The sequence below is a fragment of the Cupressus sempervirens genome, chromosome 3 (assembly GCF_028749045.1).
Source record: "Cupressus sempervirens isolate cs-2001-9-10 chromosome 3, ASM2874904v1, whole genome shotgun sequence".
Classification (NCBI taxonomy): Eukaryota; Viridiplantae; Streptophyta; class Pinopsida; order Cupressales; family Cupressaceae; genus Cupressus; species Cupressus sempervirens.
Genome location: NC_143120.1, coordinates 183,289,219 through 183,301,201, shown reverse-complemented (window position 1 = coordinate 183,301,201; position 11,983 = coordinate 183,289,219). Strand labels below are relative to the sequence as shown.

The following is an 11,983-nucleotide window of genomic DNA, read 5'->3' as shown; positions in this document are numbered from 1 at the left end:
ATTTAATCTAAAGGATAAAAGTTAACATTAAGTTAACACTAAATGGATTGTAAGGGCGTTAGAGGGTGATATGCCTTGGAAGCATCTAGTTCGGTACCGTATTCAAACAGCTACTGCTGGAAAATCATGGCATGCAGTTAGTTGGCAAGATAAAGTGTTGTTGGCCCCCTATTTAAAAACCCATGGTTCAGCTCCTTTTAATTCCATTTGGAGGGCTTGGCAAATTACTTCAAAGAAATTGTGTTGGTATGATCAAACCTTAAGTCATGGTTTAAGTTTTGCTTCCTCCTCCATTTGGTGGAACCGATTGGTCCAGGAAAACAATAGCCCTTTAGCTATCTTAAAATAGCTCAAGGGAAGACAACTGTTTAATAAAGGTATTTGTGTGTTTCGTGACTTGTAGGACCCCCGTAGGTTTGATTGGAAATCATGGGAGCAAATCAAAACCCAGTTCAATCTGTCCTCCATTTACAAAAGACCAATCCTTCATATCCTTCAACTTTTGAGTCCTGAATTGTTGTGCCTCGTGTCCACACCTTGCCATGATAGTTTTTTAAAAGATTGGAGATGGCCCAACACTCATACTTTTCAGAGTTTCCCGCTCAGAGCTGTGTATAAACAGTTGATCCCTCCCATTTAGCTTTCCCAGTAGCTTAATACCAAGTGGCGGTGCAAGCTCAAAAGATCCTCCTAGAACAAATTAAGCGCTCTCATATGTAAGTCTAAAGCTGATGCTCAGGCTCAGTTGTTGTCGTGGAAAATTTTGCATGTCAAAATTCCAATTGGTGACAATCTCTTTTTTATTAACCCTCCTCCCAACTGCCCCTTTTGCTATAAAAGAGAGACGATTAAGCACACATTTTGGTCCTACTCTCATGCCCAGAAACTCTGGAGGTTCCTCCATTCCACTTTTCCGGCATTGTTTCCTCAAACCTGGTCTTGGAAAAATGCACTACTTGGTGTTTCTCTAGCTCCTAATATTATCATTCAATCCTTCAGGCACATTATCCTTAAGCAGATCTGGCGATTAAGATGAATGGTTGTCTTTGCTCACACTTTCCTTTCGCCCGAGGTTGAGTACTTGATGGTTACTTCAGATTTCTTTCCTCTGCTTCTTACTTTGAAAGCAGTTGTTCAGTCCAATATGGTTCTTAAAAAGTCGCTCGAACATATAAATCTTCAGCTTTGTGGTTTTGAAGAAAAGTTTAAAATTCGAGCTAATCATGCTGTCAGCATTTAGTCTTGTGCAATATGGTATGCTTTCAGCATGGAATATGTACATCTTGGTTGCAACTTCAGTCTTGGTTGCTGATACTTTGAAGGAATTGCCGAGTGTGTTGCTGGAGTTTTGGAAACAGTTGCATTATTCATTTTTAATTGTCTCAATACCGATGTTACCTTGGATGATCGTTGTAATGTAACTAATGCTGTTATAGCAGTCAGCATTGTATCTGCTGTTATTTATTTGTAAATGTTTATTTTTATTAATAAAATGCTTCTTTCAATAAATTTAAAAAAAAAGTTAACATTAACACCGTCACACCATCCCACTCCACCCATTTTGCCATTGTAGAATGCCTATCGGAATTGATAATAATATAAGGACAAATATATTTTAAAATATCTAAATAGCCAAGAAAAAACAATAATATAATAATAATATAAGAACAAATATTTTTTTAAATATCTAAACGGCCAAGTCTTGATGAATAAAAAAATGTATTCTACTAAAATTGTCTTAAAAATTGTAAACTTGTGTTTTCTTGTTTTCCCCACATCTATATACTCTACAAATTAGTTGTTCTCATAATTTACTTCTTTTTACTTTTCCTAACAGGCAAGGACTAAGCTCGGATAGAGCTCTTGTTTATATTAGAATTAGGATAATGATAATATTATAAAGAATAATGTCACATATTTATATATAAGAATAAATATTGGAAATATAATCAAGTTTCATTATTAGAGTTATTACACATATGAGTAACTATTAAGAATATCACATATACTAAAGAATGAATAATAATAAAAGTTTATAACTAAATTATAATAAAAGTTTATAATCAAGATTTGTATTGTTAAGAATAAATTGATTTTCTAATGTTTTTCTATAATTAGTAAGCATGATTATTTTAATATTATTATTGTTTGATTTTGTTACATTCTAATTTTTGACCTGATTTAAAATATAATCATTGAGGTTCACATGAAGTCAGTTGATAGTTAAATTTGTTATAATCCTATGAAATGGTAAGATGGATAGTCGTTATAATTTCATGTGAAGATAACATGCTAGATGATTATTTATCACAAATTCATGGAATTGAAAAGGCAATTAGCCGTTATGATTATTTATAACTTGTTATGATAATATGATTTAACTATGGATAATTTCCTTGTAGGAAGCACGTTGAAGGGGTAGAAGAATTGTCAGAAAAGAATTAGGCATAGGAGCATCACCATCACTAGGCAGATGGGTTGAGGACCTAGCGACTTGAACATTAGGATACAATCGATGAAACCGCATGAGATATTAAATAAATAATTTCAAACATAAAATAATGTAATTAAAATAATCTAATATAATACGTACCTCAAAGGATGTTAAATGATCTTTCACCTTATTATTATAATAGATATATCTATGTACGTACACATAGATATAAAAATGAAGTGACACCATTGTATTATTTTATTATAATAAAATGCTGCCACCTCACAAATATATTTACATGTACATATATAAATATAAATTATAATAATATTTGAATTATAATTCTTTAAGTTACAGAAGCCAAAGAGTCTTATTTAAACCTTTTTATATCATAAGTCGAGAAAGAGGCAAAGGGATATATTATTTTCCTAGTATCCAACTTCTTTCATTCACCCAAGTTATATTTTCAAGCATACCTGACTTCCTTTTATTATTAATGATTTCCTTGTTCATTTCCAGCTACCAGCTAAACCCGATACTTTGCATAATCATCCAAATTTCTATATATTCCATTTGAAATCTCTACAGTTTATAGCAACACTTTTCTTGTTACAAGTTTGTCATATATTGTTTATCCTTGTTGAAGTCGAGGAAGGTGAAAGACCTTTCCATCTCACAACAGTGCCATCCTAATATAGTCAATCGTATATGTTTCTTTTCCTTGATAAGAATTTAAGTAATATTCAATCACTATGGTTAGGTCTGCAAACATCTGAAGAAGAGTTGGTTCAAATTGTTTAGTAAGACTCTAGATAGTTCCAGTTTTATTTCAGGTCATGTGATAATCATTTCCAATTGATGTTATTCCAGTGTTTTTACAATTTGATTTCCTTAGCTGCAAGCTATAGATTATTCTCATTCAAAGCTAAATAACTCTAGGGAGTTGCTTACCAATATACATAGTAAAGTGTCTATAACACGGAATCATATGTTATTTTTGCCAATAGTCAATTGGATGATAGTTATTTATGCATTTATTCTTTTAAAGGATTTAATCATGTAAATCATAGATTGTGAAATGTTGGAAGTACATAATCTCATGAAACATTAAGAATTGTTTTCTCTGAAAATTTTGAACACCTAGGACTTACCAATTGTTTAGCCATGGAAAAGGGTGAAGACATGAGAGAAAGGAATCTACAATATTAGGAAACCTAATTAGTTATGACATACAATGTTTATCATTTTTAAAAAGAAACATTTAATAGCTCATGCATGATCATGTTTATTGTATTCTTCTACTGTCAAGGTGAGTGGTGTGATTAGATGTCAGGATGCTTAGTGGATGACAAGATGTTCCATGTCTATTCTGGGTAGGGAGGGTCTTTCTCGTTATAGATTGTGTGGGGATAAGTTATGGTCTGAGGTTGGGTGGTTAAACCCCTGACAATATTTCACCTCTCACCAAGTTTTCAAATGTGCAACAAACAAAGATAAGTTATAAATTCAAATGTTTGTTGGAGACAGGTATTTTTACTTTTACAATGTATGTTCAAATAGAAGGTAAGATTAATTGAGTTGTATCATTATTATAGTTTTTTTTCTTTAAATAAAAGCAATTCTTATCATCAATATAATTGGCAACTAGTTAGATCAGTTGATATTCTAACTAAATATGGAATATATCTATAGGATTGTTATTTCAATTTTTCATATATAAGAATATTGATTATGAGCATATCATCTATTCTTATGTTAATCCCACAATTTAACAAATTGGAAGGAAAGGAATGATACAATGGTATCCCACTAATACATTAGGGGTCAATTTGCAACAACAAGAAAATGTAATGCATTTTTGGCTTCTTCTTTTTTCAATTATAGCTCGACAACGTCGCAATTACGATGCTAACGGGATATAAGAGAAAAAAAAAAAAGGAAAATGTTGCTCATTTGTTATACAACATGAACCCGTTCCACTACCAAATGCAATGTCGATGGATGGAGGCAAGGGCAAGTTTGAGGCGAGGTGGCTTTTGTTTTGAGGCGAGGCCATTTTTGGATTGAGGTGGCTTTGGTTTTGCTGGTGAAGGGGAGCAATGGAACCGCTAAAGAAGCAGATAGAGTGGAAAGCCTCCCAGGCCAACCCCCCGTAGGGTTTGCTCAGTTTTGCTCCGTAGGTATTGTATTATTTTGTGAGTATCCACACTTCCCTTGTAAGGTTGCTTCAAGTCTGTAAGAGAATTTGACATTTTTTTTAGTTGATTTAAATCCATGTCAAAAGCTTCACCCGGATAAAGTGGAAATTTTTTGTTGATTCTTAAACAGTTGAATTGGATGATTTTCAAATCAAATGTTCAAAGACATCCTTATCATAAATGCAATATACTACTTAACTTTATCAATTTCCATTTGTTAGCAATTTCCTTGGTTATCCACTTCTTGATTATATCATATGATAAAAATAACTGCTTGAAACAACAGCGAATGAAGCTCTTTGTAAGGTTACATTTCTTTTTTTTTCATTTTGTACTTCTTGCTTAGAATATGTTCTCGTACATTATTGCAGCTGAAGAATGCAACAAATGTGACCAAACTAGAATTAATCAAAAATGACAGGTCATGTCCAATCCTCTTTTGCTTTGGAATGTTATGTGATATTCATGTCCACCACTGTTTACATTGTGTGCAGGGGTTTCCTAATTTGCCCTTCTTATTTCATACCTTTTTTTTTGGATGATATATTCATTAGGAACTATCTATTTAGAACCCACGAGAGGGATTATGTTTTAAAATTGTGCAATAGATTGTCTTTTGTAGTGCCAATGAGGAAATAGAAAGAGTTGAGATTTACATTGTACGGGTCTAAATGAATATTAGAGTGGTCAAATATGCAAGATATCTGATCACAAATAGAGCGATTCTTTTTGCAATTTTTTTATCACCCCTTTTGAGGATTTCCTTCACCAATGCAAAAGAGGAGACCAAGACATTGAAAGTCATGAGAGGATTTTGTTGTGGGAAAGAGTTGAGAGAGATTTATGAAGGATGGGTTTCAGCAAATTATACTTGACTGCATTGTGTTGCTTATATCCATCTTATAACATAACAAACTGATCTTAAAACATTCCAACTACTACTATAATGTGCATGCTTTCTAAATTCTATGCTTGCTCTATGTAAATTTTATGCTTGAAGCAAGAGACAATTGGTCAGTCTATCAAATGTTTTATTACACTCTAACATGCATTATGTATTTGGTGAAATCATTTTTTATTGTTATAAGAAGGATTGCAGAAAATTATGAGTAAATCAATAGCAGTAATGAGAGCCATCTAGAAAACAGTGAACAACATTGGATTTACAGTCAAAAAACAACTTTGTGCTTGGTATTTTTGTTTAGTTTAATTTCTTTTAAACATTTTTTCTTTTTAGTTTCTTCTTCACACTTTGGTTATGAAAAAACAAGTGCAGAATAGAGGATATCATGCAAGATTGTAGGTTTATTTAACTATTTTTTAGGTACTTTAGCAGCAAGGGAAGGTCACATAAGATACAAATATGTAGCATCTCTTTTCATGTATTGACATTAGCAGTGCATAGAACTAATAAAGTGGGATAGAGCATAGAAGTATGTTTAGCAGCAGGAACAATCTAAATTAATATAGTTAATGGCATTACTTTCTCAACTATATATTCCTCTGAAGCTCCAAGTTCCTTACAAGCATTTAGAAATGGATCTGCATCATGCATTTCTGTCTCAGATTCTGCAACTTAGATTGTGGAGTAATTAAATTTACTTTGCAAATGATGTGGAATTGTTGTACTACAATGATATGGCATTTTTGCTCTATAAATTATCTATGGGCCAGGTTAGCTAGGAATTGAATAAATCTCCTACCCCAAAGTTACAAAATGATCTGAGACTTGTTAGGAATCATTTTTTGCATCTTCTACTAAGCTTCTTTTCACTTGATTGTTCAATTTTCCATGAACCAGGTTAGCTCATAATCAAATATAGCACCTCTAGCACAAATATTGACCAAAAAGAGAGAATAGAACATTTTGCTAGAAAGACATTGATCGAACCTAATAAATACAACTCTATCACTTTTTGAAAGGGCTTCAAGCACCACTACTAGGAAACTGACCACCAAAGAATAATATACAACTAAATTTAAATTTAAATCTATGTAGCCAAGTTGAGAGCTTTGAGTAACCTCCTGCATTAAAAAAAAAAAATGAAAACTGACCCATGATCAAAATATAAATTGCTTCTCTAGACAAGAATACTATTTTATCCTTATTTATTTAACAAATCTAGAATGAGATAATAAGGCTATTCCTTTTCCTGGAAAAGCTTCAACTAGATGTGAAAATTGAAACATGATCAAGATATGGATTGCATTTCAGATAAAAATACTATTTTAAATTTTAAAAGTTATAAGTTATGAATTTTTTAACCAAAAAATAGAATATGTTAAGGCCTGGACCTTGACAATTGCAACCGATCCTTGTTTATTTAACAAATCTAAAATGAAATATGCGGCTATTCTTTATTATTAGGAAAGGTTGCACTCGATCTGAAAACTGATCCTTGATCAGGATATAGATTACTTGTAGATAACAATACTATTTTTTTTGAAATATTATTACATAAGGTATATAAATTTAGCAACATCATAGGAGACAATCACCTTGCAGTTTTGGCAGCTGCTTGCTAAATTACCAAATCTAAAATAAAATAATGTGGCTATCCCTTATTCTTCAAAAGCTTGGACTAAGTTTACAAGAACCATTTAGCACATGCTATGAATATTGTAAATATATAGAGAAAATATTTCCAGAATTTCCACACTACATTGACTTGCATCTCCAGATGTTCAGTGTGTGCTTCTTTCTTTAGATGCTTTGAAACTTTGCTACTTACTTGCCATGTATCTAAGAGCCTCCTCAAATGCTTGGTGTTGTGCTTCCTTCTTTGTTCTACCTATACCTGCTCCTACTTTTTCTCCACTAAACAAGACCTAAACTCAATAAGAATTGTTGTAACAAATATAAATAATGTCAGCACTAATTTAATCAATTTGCGGTATTGAACACATTATCTTCAAATTAAACTTAATATAACTTCCATGGGGATGTAATTAGAACCAATTCATTTATTATGCATATTTTCCTTCTATAAAGGCCAGCAACCTAGAAAACTAACCTCCACAGTAAATTGAAGCTCCATTGTCTTATCCAAAAGAGAATTAAATTCCACCTGAGAAACAGCTACTCAAAAATCTAGCAGCTAACAAGATACAAAGACAATCATGATACAAAGAAAATGATAGTGTGACAAATCCCAGCTGAATACCTTTGTTCCACATTTCATTACAATTTCTTGTAAAACTCCCACAGCATTCGAAGCATTGAGTATGTTACCTCCTCCTCGATTGCTATTAGTTGGCACTTTGTTCATGGAAGATTCTTCATCTTCTTATTAGCTCAATCAAAATAAGACCTTTAGTTTAAAAAATCCACTAGCATTTCCATATACAACTTAGAACTAGAATTTGCATTATAATTGCATATACATTAACTTAAGCTTGTCAAATCTCTCTTTGAAAATAACAGATAAATTTTGAAAAACTCGCAATTCCACTGAATTTTCACTTCACATTTCATCTGACATTTTTTCTATTTCTGACACCTAATTTATGTCAAGCTTGGCACCAATTGATTTTGTGTAGCTTTTTATGGTCACTGCCTCATGAAACACCAATTTGGGGGAGAGACCCCCTCTGCAGGAGTCCACAAGGGGATATTTCATTTATCTATTGTTCACCATGTTGTACAACCTTAACCCAATCCAGACTCAAACCAGAGATCTCCAATAAAGAGGGTGTGCATATTCCTGCACTGCTTGATCAACATAGATATTTTTCTTCTTAAGAGCAGTTATGTTACCAAGCTCTCAAAAATATTAATTTAAAGGTTGAGCCAAGTTATTAGAGGATGTCAAAATTAGCCACATGCTTCACATCCAATATACATGCATGGATACACAAGAATAAAAATATAAATGTAAAGAATAAAGTTACTAAATAATAGCAATCAAAATGATAGTTATTAGAAGAAGATTTTTTCTATATTTGGGCAAATATTAAAATCTTTCCTAACAAATAAATACCTGAATGGGAAAATGAATCTAGAACCATATGATTACTTTTTACTCTGTCATCTCAAAAAATTCCCTGCTGGAAAGGAAATTTTAATCAGCAAGTCCCTTATAAACAAAATTCACTTTCAGATAAATTGCAAATACATACTAGTCAATACATGAATGTAGCAACAATTAAAATGCCCACCTCCTCAGAATGTTTCCTTTTAGCCTCGCTTAGACACCTATCAATTGCAAGAGAATTCTCCACACCATGATTAAAAGAAGGCTGTTGAATTTGTTTTTCTAAAGAAAGAGAATCAAACTGAACAATTAGTCCTTGAGTTGGCCTTGTAAGTTTCCTGGGACTCATCTCTTCTTCTGCTCCAAGCCATCCACTAGGCACTTGATTTGGAGGTATTGCAATGCTCTAATAGGTATAGGAGGATTAGCTGAGTTATGTTTCCCAGTATCTTGGCCATGTCGCAGTATCAAAAGTCGCCTTCTTGTATTGAGATCCAGTTTTGATTAAGGAACTTCACCTTCTTCTCGAATTGGAGAACCTTGAATATTAGATTCTATAATATTAAGGGTTTGAGGTACAAACTATTTAACTACTAGAATCCCATGGGAATATTCTTGAAAATGTTCAATTGGGGTATCTATACGAGATGGTTGCATGGGAATAAAAAATGGAGGTGCAATAGCAGGTTGTGTTTGATCGAGAAGGTGAGCCATCATTTTAAAACCTTGATGGTCTGCCCTGTTAGAGGTAATCTCTGATTGCAAAGGAGAATTAGATTCCTACAAATACAATAGCAATAGTCAATGTAGTATATGTCTTTCAATTTTTTCTATGATTTAATAGACACCATCACAAGATTATATAATAACAATAACTTATCCCTGACAGTCACAATGTAGGGTTTAGAGAATTGGACTAAAAAAAAGCATCAATATAATACCTAATTCACTAGATGATTAGGAATGTGATCTTTGCTATGCAGGATTAGAGTCTAGAGAGAACGACTTGTGAATTTTCAATTTAGTTGTCTATAGAATTGATTGTTCATATGGTTCCCTTAATATTGGAGAAACTATCCACTTTATTGCTCTCAGGAATAAAGAACATAATGCTGACATTACACATGAATACATAAACTAATATGCACTTTTAAGCATTGTTTCAATACAAAATACCACATTGATTTAGAAGAAACTAGATATCTCCATAAGGAAGAATATTATTGCAAGTGGAAATTAAGAGGTATTGTTGAAATTAATAGGCATTTGCATAATCCCAATAGAGACGAATGGTGAGGTTTAAGTTACTCCTAGCAACCTATTGTAAATGCTCACAAATAAAGTTGTACACATTTATTGGTTTCTTCTTCCTCCCAATTTATTGCAATCTCTTGGCTTTTTTTAGGTAATTTTTTTGTACTTATCAATGCACCTGACCTTTAAAACACTGTATCACACACTTGCTTTTTCTTGCAATGAACTCTGGCATCAACAATGTTAAAGATTTTAACTGTGATAGAAATCTTTATCTCTGATTTTTCTCTATGTATTGAAATTGAGATAATACCTATGGATTCTATTTATAGTTGGATATTTTAGATAGTATTATATGAAGTGACATGTGTCATTAATTTCGAAATATGAAGAGACTTGTATTTGGAAATTGAAGAGAACATTGGTTGCGATATGAAGAGTCTCTAAATTATATATATGTGATTGCTTTGTGTGTTGAGATAATGTATCAAGTTGAAAGCATTGTACTTGAACATTTTTATATCAATAAAAGATATATTTTCCTAGTGTGGTTGGGTCTTTCCCTTCAAGCCGAAGTGTTCTCCCAGAATAAATGTCTTGTGTCTTTTGTACCTTTTTTGTGTTCTTCGTTGTTGTTTATCCTTACTTCTGGGCAAAACATTAACAATCGAGGGGAATGAGGCAATTTGTGCCAAGATTATTTGGGAATGGAGAGATTTATGGTCCAAGCGTGAATGGGTAATGAAGGTCTAATATAGCACATAATGTCTGAATCAACATTGGAATTAATTAGTCTTACAAAATGGTTGATACTAGTTCGCCATGTTGATTGTGTCCTAGGTATAGTTGGTTCTGGTATAAGTCTATAAAGATAATACATAAGATAAAGCAACTTAAGATGTGTCAAGAAATTGTTTTTTCAAGGGTTAATATGCCCTATGGATTTCCCTATCTAACTATATATATTTTAATTGCATATAATAACTAATTTATGTACTTTCTCATGACTATGTTTGACTCATATAATTGTGATCTCTCTAGCACTATGATGTCATTTAATATGTCTTGCTAAAGCTTGTAAATTTTGTTCCTTTTGTCATGTCATGTAATATTTCTTTCCTTGTCGCTTATATGTTTTGAAATTGATGTTAGGCCTTGTAGCTTGTATAATTTGATTGCTGGAGAGCTTCTACAGCTAAGCAAGAAGGTCATTGCACGAGTTATAGTCGCACACTCGGGTATGAAAATTGTATATTTTTTAATCTAATGTATATTTTAACTAGATTTTTAGCTTATATATTTTTAAATTGCTTTTAGTGGCTTAATGTTGTAAGGTCTCTTGAAATAAGACCCTCAGGCGATTGGTTAAAGTTTTACAAATAATCTTATCCACAAATTTTCCTAGAGCAATTTCCTGAATGTTATAAAAGGTGATTGGGTTAAATGCCTTAGGAATAAAGTCAAAGAAAGTATTTTTAAAATATTAAAGTATTTAGCTAGGTCTAAGAAGATTTGTGTACTTTTGACAGTTTTTCTTAGTTTGTGAAAGTTGTAGACCAAAGTTTTCATAGCCCAATTTTTGCTTCCTGCGAAGAACGATCATGTCAGATAATATAAGTGAAGAAAAAAATAGGGAGACAATCACTAGATTGTGGTCTAACTTGAAAAGAAAAGGTGATGGAAAATGTTATTGTCCTTGCAAAATTTGTAAGGGCTTAAACCGTAGAAGACTGCTAATCAAAATAGTTAAGAGACATTGTAGGGAGAATGGTCACATTGAAGGGGGACATGACTATCATCCACTGGTAAGTTGTTAATTATATCATTTTAACACTTTATATACATATGAAATCACTTGATGATGAGTTTATTATCATGGTTTATTTATGTTAATCAATTTTATATAGGTTGATCTCCCCAAGGAAGTACATGATATGAACCACAACAATTCAAAGAATATGGTTTTCGAAGTGGAGGAACATGGAGGTGTGAATATCCAAGGTGAAGATAATGATCCCATGGAAGATGATGATCATGTGCCAGAAAACACAATTGAAGATGATGGTATAAATACATTGATCCATGACACATTTAGTCCAAGTGTATATGATCATGATGATGAT

At 32.4% G+C, this 11,983-nt stretch overlaps 1 long non-coding RNA gene across 1 annotated transcript; it reads right to left on the bottom strand.

Annotated features, from left to right (window-relative positions):
- Positions 1 to 7,372: 7,372 nt before the first annotated feature.
- Positions 7,373 to 7,879, bottom strand: LOC149565398 (uncharacterized). The gene is made up of 3 exons (XR_016361492.1): positions 7,797 to 7,879; positions 7,647 to 7,700; positions 7,373 to 7,461 (listed from the first exon to the last, which is right to left on the bottom strand). It is a non-coding gene; the product is annotated as an uncharacterized LOC149565398 (long non-coding RNA).
- Positions 7,880 to 11,983: the final 4,104 nt, after the last annotated feature.